Here is a 20,659-nt window from a genome sequence, read left to right on the forward strand (position 1 = left end):
AACCTCAGGAACGTTAACCTGTAAATTGCAAGTCCCAGAATTCCCCACTTAATATGTTGGTGAGGAAATTCTGGCAGTTGAAGTCCACACACCTTAATGTTTCTAAGGCTGGGAACATGGGTTTAGACAAAAATGATGTTGAGCCTGAAAATAGGTTAAAGTCTCTTTAATTTACTGAACATACCCAGAGAGCAGTCGGACACACACCAGCCTTGCTTTTCTGTCAGGCCGCTTATACTGTATTCTGCCCCATTTTTCATCCAGCGAAATGCAAGGAAAGCTCGACGCTGCTCTACCTGGGCCAGGCTAAGGCGGGAGGCGGAGTTGCATTGGCGCTCGGAGGCCTCCTTCCGCGGGCGCGATACTAAATCTCCGGCGGGAGGCGGACCAGCTGTCAATCCTCTGACGCCCTCGGTAAGAGCGAAACTAAGCGGGCGGCTGACTAACAGAAGAGGCGGCCTTCTCCCGAACTAGCAGCGAGGCCTCGGAAACGTCCCGAAGAAGAAGAACCCATGTTTTAGGTCGCCGAGCCGCAGACCGGCCCCTTCTTCTTCTTCGCCGCTGCTTGGTAAGGCAATGACACCCGAAATCCCCGGAGCCAGGCCTTTTGCTATTGGAGTCATGAAATGGTCGGGTCGGGATAGGCGAGGGCTTGGTGGCGAGAGCCGAGGTGGCGCAGTGGTTAGGGTGCAGTACTGCAGGCCACTTCAGCTGACTGTTATCTGCAGTTCAGCGGTTCTAGTCTCACCGACTCAAGGTTGACTCAGCCTTCCATCTTTCCGAGGACCCAGACTGTGGGGGTATGCTGACTCTGGAAACTGCTTAGAGAGGGCTGAAAGCCCTATGAAGCAGTATATAAGTCTAACTGCTATTGCTATTGCTATTTCAATGCCGCACGAAGTAATTACTGGATTTTGCTACAGACTTTCTGTTTTTGTTCCTTTTGACTAGATAATGCTTAGTCTGAATTAATGAAATTACAGAATCCTGAATTTGCAAATTGTCACCATATATTAACTAAGTTATAATTTATAAATTAGATAATCAAAACTAAACCCAGCAATGTTCCTGGAAAATTTTAGAAGTGACTTGTCATTACTTACTGCCTTGGGCTGAAAGTCACCCAATTGGCTTTGTGCCCAAGGCAATATTGAAATACCCTGTAGTCTACCAAGTGCTAGCCTTAGCCACTACATCAAACTATCTCTCTTTTGATTTACAAGTGGTGACATACAGAACAACTTTTACAGAAAAAAGTTGGCAGACAAAAGTGAGTTGCAAGACTTAGTGGCAGCAAAGAGATACAGGACACTTCATAAATGTCTTGCGATGATTGTCCACTATGTTCAAAAAAGGCAGAGCACTCAAATATACATCCTTCCCTATATGTTTATTTTAAGAGCAAAGGATTTTTTGGCTAACTATAAGGTAATAATTATAGATGCCTTTGTGGGGTCCTTGATGTTCTCTGAGATGTTTTCTTGCAGATATTTCATTGCCCAAACTAGGTAACATCATCAGTGATCACTATTCACTCACATGTTCACAACGTGATTTTGTGAATATATTATTCTCACCAATTTGAAGGCCTTAATTAAATGTTATACTGGAAATTTTAATCCAAAATAATATTTATTTTCTACTTGAATGAATCTATATCTTCTACACTTAATAACAATGCTTAATATGAACCTAGTCAGGCAGTGCGGTCTGCAAGGTTGGGATCGAAAAAAGCAACATGGCTAATGCAGTATCTGCTGTCTTGACTTTTTTATTCTCCTTTCATATAAATATTGCTATGGACAAGAATCTACTTCAGTTTCCAGTAGTTATGTGGCTAGCAACAAATGGATCTCTAGTCCAACAAAACCTATTTTTGGATATTTATCCTTGCCTTTCTTATTTAAACTTTAAAAAAATTAATTCTGCAAGATCACCGTTTTGGTTATTACATCTTACATGTATTCACAATTGGTAATCACCCTTATGTCAGTTTTATGAATTAATACTTGTGTTGGTATTTCGTTTATTATTTGAATGTTTCAATCATTGACTCGTTCTTGCAAGCCACCTGTGTCTATCAGTTATTTCTTACTGCTTGAGCAAGTTGTACTAAATATATTTTTTTATAAATGGCCAAAGGATAGGGTTAAAATAGCAAGATGGTATATACCACATCTGCCATCTTGCCCTTTTTGACAGCTTCAGGAGAGAATGCTAAGGCAACAGATGGATTTTCATCAACTCACTGCTAATGAAACTCACTGTTGGCCTGTGAGAATGAGATGGTAAGTGGCAAATTGTTATTGTAGGGAGATACTAAAAAAATAGTATGAGATAATTAGATAGCTCACCCTTTGAGAATAACTGCTCTAACCCTTTGCTGCCATCTAATGGTTATCCAGAATTTGGCAGTTCAAATGTAGTGAACTTACTGGGTAAAATGGCAGCCTGTTTAATATATCAATGAGAAATGAAGAATATATTACGTTTTACAGAACTGTTAAAAATCTAGAGGGAATGAGAAATGGTTTACACATAATTCAATAGGGTAATATATATGATATAAACACTTCGGTAAATTGCCATTTGGCAAATTATCTGTATTGATCTTCTGCTTTTACATATTATTTTTATTCTTTTGCATTGCTTTTCTGACTCATTCATTGCCTTTTCTTTCTCCTACTACTATATAATATGGCTGTCTTTGAGAGCCATAGAGAAAATTTGATGAGAGAGAGAGAGAGAGAGAGAGAGAGAGAGAGAGAGAGAGAGAGAAGGAGGGGGGGGGGTATCTAGTAGGGCTACCAGATCTAAGCTGAAGGAATTGCTATGGCCAAAATATATATATTCTTTGCTATATAGGTATTTTTCAATCCAAATCTAGTATTATTAGTGAAGTCTTCACAGCTCTAATATATGAAAGTGAATGATTGTGTAAGCAAAGAGGAATTCAGGCAGACAGCTTTTATCATAGGAAATGTTTAGATAGGTATATTGGCAGTGAGGGCTGAGCCAAGATGGTAACAGTGCAGTAGCTTCCCTGCTGAGCGCCTTATGGTATTTTATTTTATTTATTTTTGAAAATAGTTTATATTATTAGTGGCACCCGCTAGAAGGCAAGCAAGGGAGGGAAGGAAACTGTTTAAATAGGCTGGTGTATCAATGTATTTGGCAGCTGGCAGAAGAAGATAGGTGCATGGTGCATCCATCTTGTCTTACTTCCTGTATAAAACCATTCATTTGAGGTTTTCTATTTTAAAAACTCATACAATCAAAATGTTTAAAGTTTTATTTCTCATCTGAACTTATATGCTTCTGACAGAATGTTTAGAAAAGATATGGTATATATATATATGTTTTCTGAGGTTTTCGCGGGTATTAGTATGTAGGTCTCTAGTTGTTCGGGTTTTCTCCCGCGTAGAATTGGAGATGTCTTGGCGACGTTTCGACGAAGTCTCATTCGTCATCTTCAGGCTGCTTCAGACTACTTCAGGTTTGGTGTTTCCAGGAGTAGAGTACTACTCCCAGAGTACTACTCCTGGAAACACCAAACCTGAAGTAGTCTGAAGCAGCCTGAAGATGACGAATGAGACTTTGTCGAAACGTCGCCAAGACATCTCCAATTCTATGCGGGAGAAAACCAACCCGAACAACTAGAGACATATATATATATATATATATATATATATATATATATATATATATATATATACATACATACATACATACATACATACATACATACATACATACACACACACACATACATACACATACATACATACATACATATACATACATACATACATACATACATACACATACATACATATACATACATATACATACATACACACACATTCATTCTATGGAATGCTATAGTAAGAGATTCGTAATGGGAAAAGGACCTTCAGATAGATGGGAGTTCCTAAGAAAGGAAATACTATAAGTAAAGTACCATTGCAAACAGTTTCCATGAAAAAAAAGAAAAAAAATGGAAAAAGCTACTGAGCTTTGTGAAGAATATACATAGGAAATGATACCAGCCCAACCAGAAGAAGTATACACAGATAGTCTAGATTTGTAGAAATTAATATTGACAAGATAAATCTCAGAATGGTGAATAAATTATGTCAATGGCTACAATAAATCTCCTTTAGTTATGTTAAAAATAATAGAAAAAGTTTCTGGTAGCGAGGATCTCAAAATATGAACAGTTAGCAAAGGAAGCACTGCTTAATATAGTTTCACTATTTTTTTCAATCTAAGCAACTTTAAGATGTAAGGACTTCAACACCTAAAAATTCTTCAGTCATAGTGGGTGGAGAATTCTGGGAACTGAAGTCCACACATCTTAAATGTTGTTGAGATTGAGAAACACTACAGTATTTCCCAACTAGCTTTTAATTGGTTTTGAGGAAAAAGATGTTGAATCCTTGGGAAGTACAGACTCGGACTAGATCCCTTAAGTTGGATCTACTGTTGTAGAGAAACCCTTGAGTCGTTCAGCTAGTGCTCTGGGCAGGGCTGCACTGTCTCTACAAAAGCTTGTGTGCAGTTTGGCTGTTTTCTTGGACTTTGATTTCTTTCTGGAACAAGTGAAAGCTGTTTATCCAGAAGAACCTTTGGCCATCCGTTAAGTCAATTCCTGAAATAGAAATTGCTGAAACTGGTACTCAGGTTAAGTTATACTACTGCAATACACTTAGTGTGGGGCTGCTCTTTGTGGCAACCTAGAAACTGTAGCAAACCCAAAATGCAGTTGCTTGCACACTGACCAACTCTAGCTGATTTACCAGAATAACAATGTAAAAGTAGGCTTCTGAGCCAATTTCAAGGTGCTGGTTGTAACCTGTGAGATCCTGTATGATTTGGGTCTTTGTTGCCTTCTCCAGGTAGAATCTTCTTATTCCCCTAAACAATATGACTTGGGGAAAATGCTATGAATACCTTATAATACAGGCATTTAGGTGAAAACTACAAAAAAAAAGCTTTAAGTTTAGTGTGATTTTGATATTATTAATGTTTTTAATATGTGCATATTCTGATACAGTATGCCTAGCATTGCTTAAGAAGGCAACATACAGTCAGTGAGGGCAGGACTACTTGCATTTTTGTTCAACTTCTCTTAAAAAAACAGCTGTTCCAATGGGAAATTCTAAGCACTACAAAGTCACAGTATTGAAGCTTAAAATATTGTCAAGACATGTTTACTTTAAATGAAATTAAGTCTTCAGATCAGATAAACTGCTTTATATTGTACTCAAGAAACTAGCTGACAGCTGAACATTTATGTATTAAGAAATCATGGATTACTATGAAGTACCAGATGACTGATGGAGCACAAAGATCCCTATCTTTTAAAAGAGGAAAAGCAGAATCCAGGCAACTGTAGATCAGTCAGTGTGACATTGATACTTGGCAGGATTCTAGAGTGGATCACAAAGAAATTGTTTCAATGTGCTTATCAATCAGTATGGCAGCTACCAGAGCACAATATGGAATTGTCAAGAATACTTATCGTCTTGACCAGAGATCTCAAACTCAAGGCAGCTGAGCCAGTCCACAGGGTACTTAGATCTGGCCCACACGGTCCTGGAAACAGCGAAGGACCAACCCACGGTGTCTCTGCCAGTAAAAACGGAGCTCTGGAGGGCTGTGAGTGCTCGCAAGCCCCCCCTAACATGAGTGATCTCAAACTGGTCACGCGTACCCTCGGCATGCCCACCTGGTCCCCCCCCCATACAACCCTGATATGGCCCTCAATTAAATTGTGTTTGACACCCCTGATCTAGACTAACCTTATCTCATTTTCAAAATCAGGAATATCATTATTAGAAATTTTGTATTAAATAGATATTAAAAATCATAAGAGTAATCACCATAGTTAAGAGCCTATGGTATAATGGTTGAGGCTATAAACCAGGAGTCTGTGAGTCCTAGTCCTACTTTGGGCACAAAAGTCAATCATAGACCAAATATTCTTTCTCAGCCCCAGGAAGGAAAGCTTATCAAGAAAACTAGAGGGATTTGTTCAAGCAGTCATAAGGAATCAATGCTAACTCAAATAAATTAAGTAAATTATTCATCATACTAAAGCAAGTGTTCCCTGAGTACCACAAAATTCAGTCCTGAGTCTCTGCAGTTCAGTAATTTTTATTAATGACTTAGATGGAGGAATTCTAAGAACACTTAACATGGTAGAAATGACCCAAAATTTGATGAGGTAGCTTTTTTAACAAAAAAAGAAATACAATTGAAAATGATATCACAAAGTGAAGAATAACAGATTGAAATGTAATAGACAAATGCAGTCTTCTTCGCTTAAGAATGATAGCACTCTTTTAAGTATTTGAAAGGATGTCATAAAACTATTCTGTTTTGTTGAAGAGGGCAAGACATAGAATAGTGAAATTCACTATTATAGGAAGGCAGATTCTTATTAAATGTACAAACATTTTTTGCTAACACTAGAAGTAATTTGACAGTGGAACTGATTCCCAGTGAGGCTATATTCTCCCCTTCAGAGGATATATTCAAGCAGAAAGCAGAGACTAGATCACCATCGGTTGGAGATGCTTCATTTAGATTTGTGCAGTGAAATTTGGACTTTAAGCTCTGACATTCTAGTTGTAGATTTAAACAATAATTTGAGATGGATTGATTAAACATCACAATGCTATGTTGATTTTTTTTCTTTTGTTACTAAAGTCGAAAAATATATTTTTTTTCAAAAAAGGGAGGAACCCCAGAAAATAGAACATGTGATTCTCAGTGGGAATCAATTTGTCGATTGTGGACAGCCATTGACAATCATCACTATAAGTCACGAGTGTCAAACTTGCTGCGGCATGTTGCCATCACATGACATATCATGATGTTTTTTTCCCTTTGCAGAACTGGGATGGGCATGGCCTGCATGTGACACATCTGCTAACACCATTGTAAGGTATTGCATTAGTAGTATACATTTTTGAGGAACAGGACAATATTGGCTGTACTTAATGGTCTGGATTCATGTCTTACAGCCTAACAAAATAGTAGGGATTGGCTTTAAAAAGCAACAGCTGCCAAGCATAGCATCTTAATTGATTTAAAATAGATGACTATCTCCCAGTCCTAGAAAAAGTGACATTTGGGGGTTTGACAACTTTGTTGTAGAATGTAAGTCTTGTTGGTGAATTATGAACAAATTCTGAGTCACAGAAAGATGAATAGTAGCATGATGAATAAAGTTGTTTACCATTATTAATGATTTGGTAAGTATATAGCCGTATGTCAAAAGCAGGTTATGTTTTGAGACCAGTGCATCTATTTTAGCCAGCATTCAGTTTCAGGCACGATGAGAGTTGGTGATGCAGATAAATTGAAAAGTTACAGCCCTGACTTCTTGATTGAACACTGTCCTTGTGGATAACATTGGAAAATAAGTGTCATGACTAGACTAGATATATACCATTCTAATTTAAATGTGTATAGAGAACCAGGCATTTAAACCCATGACATCAGATTAAGAACTGTTCTGATGTAACTTTATTCCCCATATTTTATCTTGGCAAAATAATATAGAAAAATATGTTGTAGAATTGGAAATAGTTGATGATAATATCATATTTTGCATAAGGGCAGACAAAAAAAATTCATTTACAAAAGCAGGAATACCAGAGCTTCTAATGTTGGTGAGGCACACTAGAAATGACCAAAATATGTTCATAAATAAATGTTAAATGCTTTGACATTTTGTAATTAAAGTATGATACTTGAAAACAATCAACAATTTTACATTATTACTGTTGAATGTAGCAGATTAAATAGTTTTCACCTTCCATTGATTTGTATAACTGTATTAGAAATACAGAGGAAGGTTAATTGTTTGGATAAAAATGTGAACAGGAAATTTTTTAAATCCTAGGAATAAATAACACAGGATTTAATTTACATGCAAGATTTTTAGGATGGGAAAACTCCTGGATGCATCATGATTTACTGAATAATAGAAACAAAAGAGTAGCTCCTTCTTTAAATTTAAAGTTTAATAAAGGAAGTATTTGTTTTCCTTTTTGAAGATATAAATACATTTGCCTTAAAATGTGGGTAGTTTACTTATTTAATTAATTACTTATTTCTTTATCTCTTCCCTTTTGCTGTTGCACAGTTATCGTTTAAAATTCAAAAAATAAAAATGGAATATAAACATTTAAAAATCAGGTTAAATTAAGAAATTAGTAAAATAATTTAAAATGTAAATGGCAAAAGAGGTTTATCTGTCCATATTTTCTGACCTAGCAGAGAGCAGGGGATTGAACGCACTACTGAAGAAGTGTTGCACATAAGAGAGCAACATAACACTTGTCCTACATGCAAGGAAAGTGGGTCTCATACAGTGTTGAAACCTTCAAAACAGCCTCTGCATCAGATCTTAGTATATGAACAGATTTATAAAGAGGTAATCTCTTAGTTTAAACTATCTAGGAACTGATGTTAATGCTATTACCTTACATTGTGTCCTACTGTAATTCGTAAAAAATGTTCAATATAGACATTATGATCCTTGTGCCTTGAACTAATTAGCAACCTGACACATTTTGCACTAATTGCAACTTCTGGACCACCATTGAATAGTCTCACATAGAATGCATTTCAGTAGTCAGGATGGGATGTAATTGAAAAATGGATAATTGCTCAATCTGACCCACCTCAGAAGAATTGCAGCTGAAGCTGTAGATGATATTACAATTCAGTAAAGCATGATGCATCTAGGAGTCTTCCCCCCTCCCCCAAAAAATCCTGCATGTAAATTAAATCCTGTGTTATTTATTCCTAGGATTTTCCTGAACATAGCCTCCATTTGTAAATGCACTGACATCTGTAATTTCAAAAAATATAAATGTGTCCTTTCAAGAAGTTAAAAGCAGATTCAACTCATTTCGTCAGTTTAATTTTATGTTTATCAGCACCATGCTTCTTTCATCATATTTAACTTCAGTTTCATTCAGCCCATTAACAAATTGAAGCAATTTTCAAATTGCTTTCTTGGAGTTGATGACAATATTGTAATTATATTGCTAAGTAGTATGGTCCATCAACAAATTATTTTTGGCTAAATGGTAAAATATTCTCTTAACTTTAGATTATAGATGGCTTACTGCACTTTTGTAAAGCAATTTATGACAGACTTAACTAAAATTTTGCAGTGGAGTTTGATTTTGTTCTTTTGAAAGATGCTCTGTTCCCTCTTTTTGAAATAAAATTAATAAAAATAAAATGAAATAAATTTTATTAAAGAATGAAAATTATGACTGAGGTTGTTTTGTCATTAAATAACTGCATAATGGAGAGGCATCTAATTTTTTGATTATGGCTCTTTGGAAACAATTACTAGCCAAGACAGCCAGCATCATCAATTAGCATCATTCAGTCAAAAGATTTTATATACGGATCATTCTTAACTGTAAAAGGACTATGGTAAATGTGTTGTACTAACACACTGTTTAGCCAGGATTGTCTGATTTTTGCCATGACTAGAATGATTTATGTGATTTTGGGCTGGCACAGACAAAGTATCAATATGGTTTTCAGTAGGTTAATGTAAAATAAACCATAGCAGTCTATTGGAACTAATGCCACCCTCTTTCCACTTTTAATTGTTGCCACAGTATGACTTTACTTCTCTTATGGTGCTTATAAGAGTATCATATGCATGAAGCCAAATACCAAATGCACAAAGCAGCAGAACCATTGGCTTCATAATAAAACTGAAAAATAGCCAAGTTATGTTTAATAAATTCATTTTAAAAATATTTTTTAAATATCAGGAGAATAACTAGACATAGTAGACTACTACATATATGTTGGACAAATCTGTTGGACAAATCAATGAAAGTTGATCCAATAAAGGAAATTGAACAATGTGTTAAATGTGGTTGACAGGCATTTGGCAAGCTTAGCAAAATTTTCAAGAAAACGTCCTGCTATACCTGAAGGGAAAAGTTTTCGATCAGTAGGTGCTGCCTGCTCTAATAGTGAAACATGGACACTGACCTTACAATCGATACAAGAGCTACAAGTGGCACAAAGAGCCATGGAAAAATATGTGCTCGGTATTACAAGACAAGGTAGAAAGACCTGCACATTGATTAGAGAATGAACGAAAGTATATAATATCATCAAGAGAGTAAAATAATGGAAATGGAAATGGGCTGCTCACATAGCAAGAAGAACTGAGGACAGGTGAATTAAGGCAGTCATAAAATATATCCCACTAATAAAAAGCGTCCACGAAAGAGACCTAAAACAAGATGGAACAACAGCATTAGCAAGTACTGTGGGCCTAATTGACAAAAGAAAGCTCAGGACTGTATTTGTTGGAAACATTCAGAAAAGGCCTTCATCCTGCAGTGGGTAGAGAAGGGCTAAGATGACGCTGATTGAAGGAATTGAAATAAGCAGTTACCACCTAATTATTTTATGGCGTAAAATAATGTGCAACTATTAAATTTAATTGTAGCAAACTATACTTTAAGAACTATAGTAAATATATTGTAAAAACACTCTGTATTAAAGTCTGGTTTGCTATAATTAAATTTCAAACTAGAAGAAAATAATGTGACATTGCAGGAACTTCAGATCAGGCACGTCCAATCCATTTGACTCTGGACTGTCCCACAATAATGTAATAAAAATAAATAAAAATAAAGGAAGTTGTTTATTTATATACATTAACTGTATATGGAGCTCAAAAAATTCCTCTTCGCTCAATGCTGGCCCAGGCAAATGATTGGACACCCATTTTCTATTAGAATTTCACAGAAAGAGTTTTCATCTGTAAAACCAGTCCATTCCTTCAAGAAAGTTAAATGACTTAAGCCACATTGTTTTCAGCTATGCTGAATAGTTGTAAAAAATTTCAAATATTGAATATCAACCTAGACCAAGAATACATTATTGCTTCTCTAATTGCTGTTTCGTCTGGAAAACTACAATCTGTTTGGACCAAACTATTCCAAACTAAATTGCTTTAATGCTACTTTAATTATTTAAAGAGAAATTTAAATAAATAGTTCTAAAGTGGTAAATATTTAGTCTAAAAAAATTGTGCATATTTTTAAAAGAGTTTAATGTTCCACCAAAAAGAAAATCAATATAGTGGCCATATATTTTAAAAATCAAATTCTTTATTAGGATAATATCTTGATATTATCAATACAATTGGTGGGTATATTGTCAGATTTTCATATTCACTTTTATATGTTTTTCGGGGATAGAAAGCAACTTTTTAATATGGACTGGGTTTTGCATTTAAAAAATGGAATAGTCCAAGATTATTTTTTATCTCTGCAATTTTGAAAAGGCCAAGGTTATACATTGTAATAGAGTTCAAGCAGAATATATGCAATCAATTTCAAATCAGTAATATATTCTACCTGGCTTTATAGCTGGTCCGATTCTTTTTGCCTTTAAAAAAAGAGAGTTGAAGTATTATTCTCGCAAATGTTGCAGTCTAATATTACCTTTTTAACAATTTGCAAATATTCTAAAAATATTTGAATAAATTCTAGTACATTTCATTGGACTCAGTAAAATTTGCATCAAAATATTGCATTGTGCTCCTCTTGTCATTTGAGGTCATTATTGCATCCGACTTGCAAACCAAATAAAAATAAAATGGCCTGAAAGGCAACATTTGTTTATGCAGGCTCAGGGAATAAATCACCAGACCCATAAGTGTAAAAGTTCTACATACTAGAGATATACTAATATTTTATATTATTTTGTTGAATAAATTATCTGAAAAGTTCATTGAGGTACTGAAGGCAAAAATATCTTTCTAAAGAATCAGTGGGTGCAGTCTTTTTATTCCCTGAAATACAAAGAATTAAACAAAGTTTATATCAGCAACTTAATGTAGTGGCTCAAAGTAATTGGGATTTAGAATTTTTATTATTTGTATTTTATTAATAATATATTTTAATATACTTTAATATACAAGCTAATAGCATTAAGAAATATTTACCAAATCAGTATTGCAATAGAAATTATATAGGCAGTTTTTATAATGTAACAAGTACCTAAATTGTACATTGTTTATCATAATGTAACAGATACCTAGTGGTATTACAATCTTATAAATAGTAGAGTTTCTTCCAAACAGCATTATAGTATAGGTCACTGATGGCGAACCTTTTTTGGCTTGCATGCCAAAAGCAGGGGGAGTGCAGGGGGGTTGTGCGCAGGAGTGCCACACCCATAATGCTTTGCGCACGACCCCAGCATGCATGCACGACCAGCGCTCCCCCCTCCCAATTTTTGGCATGCTTTTTTCGCCCTCCCCAGGCTCCAGAGACTTTATAGGAACCCGGGGAGGACAAAAACAGCCCCCCTGGATGCCCTCCAGAGGCTTCAGGAGCTTCCCTAAAGCCTCCGGAGCATGAAAAACTGGCCCTATAGGCAAACTGGAAGTTCGGGAACGGACTTCCGGTTTGCTCATAGGGCTGGTTTTAGCTCTCTGGAGCCTTCAGGAGGCTTCCCTGAAGGCTCTGGAGGGCAAAAAACGACCCTATGAGCAAACCAGAAATCATTTCTGAGTTGCTCATAAGACTGGTTTTATTCCTCTGGAGCATTCAGGGAAGTCTCCTGAAGGCTCCGGAGAGCTAAAACCAGCCCTACGCCAGAAGTCCGTTCATAAAGTTCCTGTTTGCCGTAGGGCTGGCTTTTCGCAAAAAATGGCCTCAAAAGGTTGAAATCAGCTGGCCAGCTTGCGCATGCGCACTGGCCAGCTTGCAGGGCAACACCTCGCGTGCCGTGACAAATGGCTCTGCCTGCCACATGTGGCATGCATGCCATAGATTCACAATCATGGGTATCGGTAGTCCTTGAGATACACCTATAATAAACTCCATCCATCACAGTTTCTAATGGTGATTGCCATTAAATAAGATAGCCTTCCTTAACAACTCCTATTCTATGCTGTCTCTGATGTGGCATTAAACAAACTTGCAATTTATTAAGTATTGAGTGCCTCAGGCATGGGAAAAGCCCTTTACGGGTCTGATGCAGGTCTAACTGTCCTGGCCTACCTCCACAACCCCCTGAGGTTCACCGTGCTTTGCATCCCCATTGGTTCCCTGTAGGCCTTTCACCTCCCACATTGGTCCTGAAAACCTTTTCTTCTCTATTGGGTCCTCCCAGGCCATTTTGCTCTTTCACTAGGTCCCTGTAGACCATAGTCCTTTCCACCCCACCAGGTCCCATATCTTTCTCCTCATTTACCTTTTCAAGATCTCCAGATCTCATACTGGGGAAAGAGAACAACAATGCATCACTGTCTTCTGGAAATGACCATCATCGTTAGCACATCTGAAACTGCTTGCAAGTGGTCCACTGCATGGCCCAGGAATAAACTCTACTATTTTGCTGCCTTAACAAGGTCTGCACAATACTTTGCAAACTGGTAGCAAAATGGAACACTTCATCTGTGGGCTGCATGGTGGCCTTGCAGAAGCCATTATGTGGGTGAACCAAACTGTCAGCAACTTTCAGGAGGCAGCTATATAAACCATGGATATGTTGTCTGACTTTGAGTCTGGGGGTCTTAAAAATGTAAGTGTGAAGTGTGTATACCGAATAAGCCAGGGGTGGGTTGCTACCAGTTTTACTACCGGTTCTCAACCTGTGCGCAATGCGCGTGCGCTGTTAAGTGGAAATTATTCTGCACACATGTGCAAAACAATTTACAGTGTACAGCACATACTCAGTCACTAAAATCCAACATGGCGGTGACATTAGTGGCAGTGAGGGAACTAGTTCAAGAGCATGTCAGGCCTGAGTCGCTGCTGATTCTGTGACTCAGGCCTGAATTCCAGTACCGGTTCAGCCGAACCGGGCCAAACTGGCAGCAATCCACCTCTGGAATAAGCCCAAGGCCAGAAGGGTCGGAGTAGGGCAGGATGAGGCGAGAGAGGTAGGGGTGTTGCAACATCCCTGCAGTCAGTTGTAAGAGTGAATGGCCATCAGGAGTACTGTAGATGAAACTTCAAAACAGGATTGTAAAATAGTTTTAGGGGGTTCTATTATAACTTTGAATGTCTTTTAAGAGACCAATCGTATATTGAGAACTATCGGTAATTCTAGCTACTCCAATCTGTGAATTATTCTGATGATATATACATATTCAGAACAAAGATATATTGTTATAGTATCTTGAGAAACAATTCTCATGGAAATATTCTGTATATGGATATAAAGATGCCTGTTTGAAAATAAAAATCACATTACTTAAACTTTATTATTCTAATGTTTTATAGATTGAGATTATATTAATTAGTGATTCTGAAAACTATACTGTATGCACCATTGACTTTCTACAGGTCACATTCAGAGTTATTTGGCTTAAGTGATAAATTCTAAATTAAAATGATTGTTTGATTCAGTAGCAGTTTGATCTTTCTTTGCCTTTCCCTCAACTCCTTTTGTATTGGTATGTAGAAATAAAAAATAAAATTAACATAAGACAATTTAGTGCTGATTGCTAAAAGTATTTTGAAATACTGCAATTTAGTTTTATCTCATCTTGAGGATGTACAAAATTAATGTGGCATAACTTTTGGACCAGTCTACTTCATTAGTGCATGGAGTATGTTTCTGGAAAAGGAGTAATATATATTTAGATCTGTTTGCTGGGATCAGACGTAATATTAAACAGTGGAAAATAAAATGTAAGAGGTGCACACAATGGTTATCATATATTTATATTTTCCAGTAAAGTAGTTACTGTAAGTTCTCTGCAACAAAAATATATATGCTAACTTAAAAACCTAGCGATTGTGAGGCCTAATATACAAGAGTTTATCTATATATAAAAGTCTTGTGTCTGATTGTTTGTAGCCTTTGTGCTGGGGTGAGGGTGGTGGGGGGTGTTGTGCATGCCTGCAGGGGCACAGGAGCCATACGTGCATTGCATTATGGCTGTGTGTGCACGTACACGCACTTTCGGCACTCAGCCACAAAAAGGTTAGCCATCACTGGTATAGATTGTACAAAATTTGGAAATCATGACTTCTGTGGAAATGAAATTTGGCAAATTTATAACCACTTCCATACTGCTTCACCTTCCAGCTTTACTTCTCAGAAACTTACAGGTTGCATGGTACCAGAAAAAAATGCAAAAAGCATTTCCTTATCCTCTTTTCCACTTCCTTCTGACCTTGTGCTCAATTAACTGATAGTAAAATCTGTGAATGGCAATCAGTTCGCCCTCCTTACCTATATTTGAGCTCCACGCACGCGCACTGAGTATATGGCACCTGCGCGATGCTCCCCCGAGCAGCTGGAGCATTGCAGAGCCTCACAGGAGTTAAGGACGCATGCCCGTACCAGTTGCAACGGGATCCAGAACCCACCACTGCTTGGATGCCTGCTAGTAAGATAAGGCAGGCTGGGCACCATCCGCCAGTCATTGAAGGAGGTCTCGCCAATCATGGAGGGAGGATACTGGCACACTGGAATGAGGTGCAGTTTTCCTTGTGGTCTGTGCTCTCCTTTGTTACTCCTTCCCATAGCAAGATGGCAGGAAGTTCTGCAGGTCAGCCTAAGAAAAGAAATGATTTCTGATGCCCCATGCAGGAACTTGGAAGTTGCTCTCACTTCCATTACCATCTATGATCATTCTTTTTCTATGTTTAGGTAAGCAAATAACTCTGAAAGGATGTCACAGTGAATCCTGGATTGTCTAGTGTTAAAATAAAACTGTTAGCTTAAGTTTTGTGGCATTCAAGCTCTGTTGAAAATGGATGTTCCTAAAAATATATTTGGACATGGCATATACATTCTTGCATTGCTTAGCTGGCTAACATATGTAGTGTGATAAGAAAAGAAGTATGGTTATGTAATTCCTCTGAAATTATATTACACTATGAATCTCTATAACCAAGAACAGGAAGAGAAACTGATTTATTCTGTCAAGATTTTTCTACTAAAAGAAGTGTCAAAAGTTTGAGAAGTTGATAGAAGCCATAAAGAAATTGGATTTATTGAATTTATTCTGATATAATAAGACCTGCTATTTGCAACTAAAATAGCATGCATCATTTCAGATTGAAATCACCTGGGATAGATGTTGATTTAGTAATTGCAAAGAAATAGTTCAAATATGTGAATCTACTCTAGTGTTTTTCACAATAAATTTATACAGTTGTACAGGAGATTTATTTACAGTGCAGCAGTTCCATGTTTTTAAGGAAAACTTCAGCCTGATAAATAATAATCTATAAATTTAAAATAATTTTTAGATAATTCTAGCTTTTTAAATTACTTTTGTTTTGTGCTATGTCTTACATTGTTCACTATTAGCAAGAGAGTTATGTTTGTTCAATTTGTTTTATTTGTAATGCATTGACTAGAAGGTTCAGCACAGATAGTACATGTGAAGTTGTATTATATTGTATTGTATTATATGTGCTAGTCTTTCCCGACTCTAGAGGGTGGTGCTCATCTCCGTTTCAAAGCCGAAGAGCCAGCACTGTCCGAAGAGGTCTCTGTGGTCATGTGACAATAGCAATAGCAATAGCAGTTAGACTTATATACCGCTTCATAGGGCTTTCAGCCCTCTCTAAGCGGTTTACAGAGTCAGCATATCGCCCCCACAGTCTGGGTCCTCATTTTACCCACCTTGGAAGGATGGAAGGCTGAGTCAACCTTGAGCCGGTGAGATTAGAACCGCTGAACTGCAGATAACAGTCAGCTGAAGTGGTCTGCAGTACTGCACCCTAACCACTGTGCCACCTCGGCACAGTGACCAGCATGACCAAATGCCAAAGGCGCCTGGAACATTGTTACCTTCCCACCAAAGTGATCCCTGTTTTTTTACTTTCATTTTACTTTCATTTTTTACGTGCTTTCGAACTGCTAGATTGACAGAAACTGGGACAAGTAATGGGAACTCACTCCATTACGCAATGCTAGGGATTCGAACTGCCGACCTTTCAACAAGCTCAGTATCTTAGCCACTGAGCCACTGTGTCCCTTTAACTTCCATAAGCACAACTCTTTAATGAACAAGAAAGCAATAAAATTAATAAATGAATGGCAAATCAGTCTTTAAGATGTTGATGTCAAATGATTTTAGAATGCCAATTTATATTTTATTTGTCAATAAAAATTGTAGATGTGAATTGCGTGGGATTCTGGAGTATAACTGCAGTGCAAGTGAAAGGGTTAAAAGCATCTCATCCTCCTTGCTGATACTGAATCTCAATCAGGTATTAATATCTGTTTACTTAGGAATAAAAAGAGATACTTTTCATCAGTATAAATTCATAAGATGTTTTTATATTTAGAATTAGATTAAGTGTCAATGGACGGATTTGTGTTGATATAGAATTTAGATTGATATTTAAAATATAATTTAGATTGATGTTAAAATGCCATTTAATGAACACTGGCAAAATATATTTTAAGGGAAGACTTATTAGTCTCCCATTTTGTCTTGATTATAAATATGCATCAAATCACTGAACCTTTCTCAGACTTTTAGGCAGCTGGAGTCTGGATCTTACCAAAAGTACTTGATTAATGTCTGAGTTGGGCAACTTGAGTTTAATCAAAATGAACAGAGGTTACCCAAAAGAAGCATTTTGCTTTTAATGATTCACACTTTAAAAATCCCCTTGGAGAGGTTAGGCATTATTTTGTTAACTAGAAATAGTTCTAGTGAAAAGAGTAGGGTCTTCTCTTCTTCTTATCTTCAATCAGCAAGGTAGCATTTTGGCCCATATTCTATAATCTTATTTTAGTACTATTCTTTACTGATATTTGTTTTTAGAATAGATGCATCAAATAGATCACACTCATTTTTTTTCCAAATCAATTTTTTTTCTTTGTAAAAAGTAGGGGTAGTAGTTAAAGTATGTAAGTCATTACAAATTGAAAATAATATATCCTTATGGCATAATGATATTTTTGCAAAGCTGTCCAGCCAGTAACTATTTGCCTTGTGACATGGATTCTACATGCCTTGTTGTGTGTTTTCTCTTTGTAACAGTATGTTTTGCATACAATAGATGATTTGTTAATTTCCTGTAGAAGTAATGCACTTTTGGAAATTCTACTCTCTTATCTGTTGCATTTATACACAAAAGGACAATGCTGAAAATCGGCTCTGAGATTTTTTTTTTGCAAGTAACAAAGAAATGTTTATGCTATTATGAACTAAAAGGCAGTCAGAAAGGGCTTCTGTTTGATCAATAATGTATGCTCCAGTTAGTCCTATCCTCTGGACATCATTAAATAGTAGTTTGTTTCATAACTGATCATTTTGGCTGACTAGAATTTATAACTATCTCCTCAAGCTTTTTCATTGTCCAGCAGGCAAGAGTGAATCGAAATAATCAGTTGTGCTTAGTGATAATATGGAATATAAATAAATAAAGGTTTGAATTAGTTATTAACTGTTGGAAGACTGGGGTTGCAAAAGCTGATTTCTTGCTCTCGTACTGGAATGATAACCTTTGTTTTTACATATTTTGAACTTTTCCTAACAAGCTTAAAACTTTTGTATAAGACATATTAAATTAAATTGTACATTTTAAAAAATAACAAGCCTTTTAGATTTAGTTAATAATTTTAATAGTTAAACAAGACTAATTTTATGTACAAAACAGGAAATCATCAAACTATGCAAAGATTCACATAATTAAAAATTATTGGCATTGAAAGATCTGTATTTTGTTTTTTGTTTATTTTCAGGTTCTAGTCAGCAAAATGGAGGGTAAAACTTTTTTTAAAGACTCAGAATTTGCTTACCTATTTATATCTGGTTACTTTCATCATGAGCAAAATGTTTTTCTTTTATATTGGTATCTTTGGAAATAACGGATTTTCAATCCCTTAGGCAATGTGATATATTTTCTTATATGATTATCCCATTTTTATAAGTAGTACAAGATTATGCTATCTGGTCATGAGTAAGACCTATTGGATTTAACTCCTCTGTAAGACTAAGTTCTCAAGTACACTATAAAAGTTACTTCAGCTATTTTGTGCTTTTGATCAATGTTATTTTCTATTGTTTTTCTCAGTGTTCTTGTTGAATTGCTATATTATTAAATATTGTTTGGTTCTTCAATGTTATTCATTTTACAAATGTGTCAATTGTCTGCTCTCAGACACTCTTAATTCTATTCCAAAGAAGGAAAGCCATTTAAAAAAAACACACAATTTAGTCACCATGTATGAGTGACTAAAATATGCAGGGAAATAAGCAATCTGATGGATGTTCAATATTTTTAAGCAATGATATTTAATTTAGTAACTTCCTGCCACCAGACTCCTCAGTACTTAAGTGGATAAACTGGCAAATCTAAGCACACAAATTGCTATAATTGGCAACACAGACTCAGTACTCTGCGGTTAGTGTCTCTTTATTTGGCCTAACAGAAAATAAAAATTTAGACATATTGCATTACAGATAGTCCTCGATTTATGACCATAATAGACCTCAAGCGAGACTTTGTTAAATGAGTTTTGTCCCATTTTACAGCCTTACATGCCACAATTGTTAATTACTGCAGTTCCTAAGTTAGCAACAAGGTTGTTAAGCGAATCTGGCTTCTCTATTAACTTTGCAGGGAGGTTGCAAAAGGTGATCACATGACCCTGTGGCACTGCAACCATAATAAATATGAATTAATTACCAAACGTCCAAATTTTGATCAAGTCACTGGGGATGCTGCAAAGGTTGTAAGTGTGAAAAATGGTCATAAGTCACTTTTATCAATGCCATTGTAACTGCAAATAGTCACTAAATGAACTGTTGTAAGTCTGCTGTATGCCCAAACTTCCATGTTTAAGAAAGGTTTTAGAAAATAATAGAGAACACTGGATAAAACTGATTTTTTTTTTTACTGTTTATCGTCTGGTTTCAGAGTCATATATGGTATTGAAGTGAATTGTTCAGCCTTATGCATAATGTTTGTTAGGATCTGTCCTAGTTTGTTGGAAATGTTTTTTGTTGGAAACTTTTGATACTATCAATTATGGTTTCCTTCTGGATTGCTTACAACAAAAGGGTGGGAGGAATTAATGTTTTCAGCATCCTTATCCAGTAACTTCAGGCTATTATGGATTGGCTCGAATTGTACCAAATTATTTTTTGTCCAAAAACTATTGGATCTGAATCCCAGATAGATTTAAACAGAGTCATGCTGACCCATAATCTGTTTCTTGGTTCATGGCTTCTGCTTGTACTGTATATATATAACTGGACCCTGGCAACAACAACTGATGTTTTTCTTAGCTCTAGAATGCAACAACAACCTCTATTTTTTGAGGATGTTCAGCAGAATGTGAAGGTATAGAAGCTGATAAATGAAGCCATTTGCCAGTGCTGCAGAGCTATGAGCATAATATTGGCTGCCTGTTTGTTTTGGTTCCAATTTAATATGTTGATAATTACCTATAAAGATCTTCATAACTTTGTAAAAATTACAAAGATTCTACCCAATCAGCGTACTTAAACCTGGATGACCTGAACTGTATCCTTGCTCTCCTGCCCACCCCTCACCCATGATTTTGGCATAGAAGGGAGGAAGTAGGTCTTTTCGGTGGCTGCACCAATCCTGGGGAATAGCCAGTCAAGGTTTAGATGACTCCCTCATTCCTT

At 36.4% G+C, this 20,659-nt stretch overlaps 1 protein-coding gene across 3 annotated transcripts in view; it reads left to right on the top strand.

Moving 5' to 3' along the window:
* The first annotated feature begins 350 nt into the window (after positions 1–350).
* PTER (phosphotriesterase related) overlaps positions 351–20,659 on the top strand; it is a 37,872-nt gene continuing 17,563 nt past the window's right edge. The window contains exons 1-2 of one of the 3 annotated variants that reach the window (XM_032235079.1): positions 351–568; positions 6,901–6,952. The gene's annotated coding sequence lies outside the window, so the exon portion shown is untranslated. Of the gene's footprint in view, positions 569–6,900; positions 6,953–17,164; positions 17,259–20,659 lie in introns of all 3 variants that reach the window. The other 2 variants (XM_032235078.1, XM_032235077.1) reach the window with 2 other exon arrangements.

This window comes from Thamnophis elegans, chromosome Z (assembly GCF_009769535.1).
Source record: "Thamnophis elegans isolate rThaEle1 chromosome Z, rThaEle1.pri, whole genome shotgun sequence".
Lineage (NCBI taxonomy): Eukaryota > Metazoa > Chordata > Lepidosauria > Squamata > Colubridae > Thamnophis > Thamnophis elegans.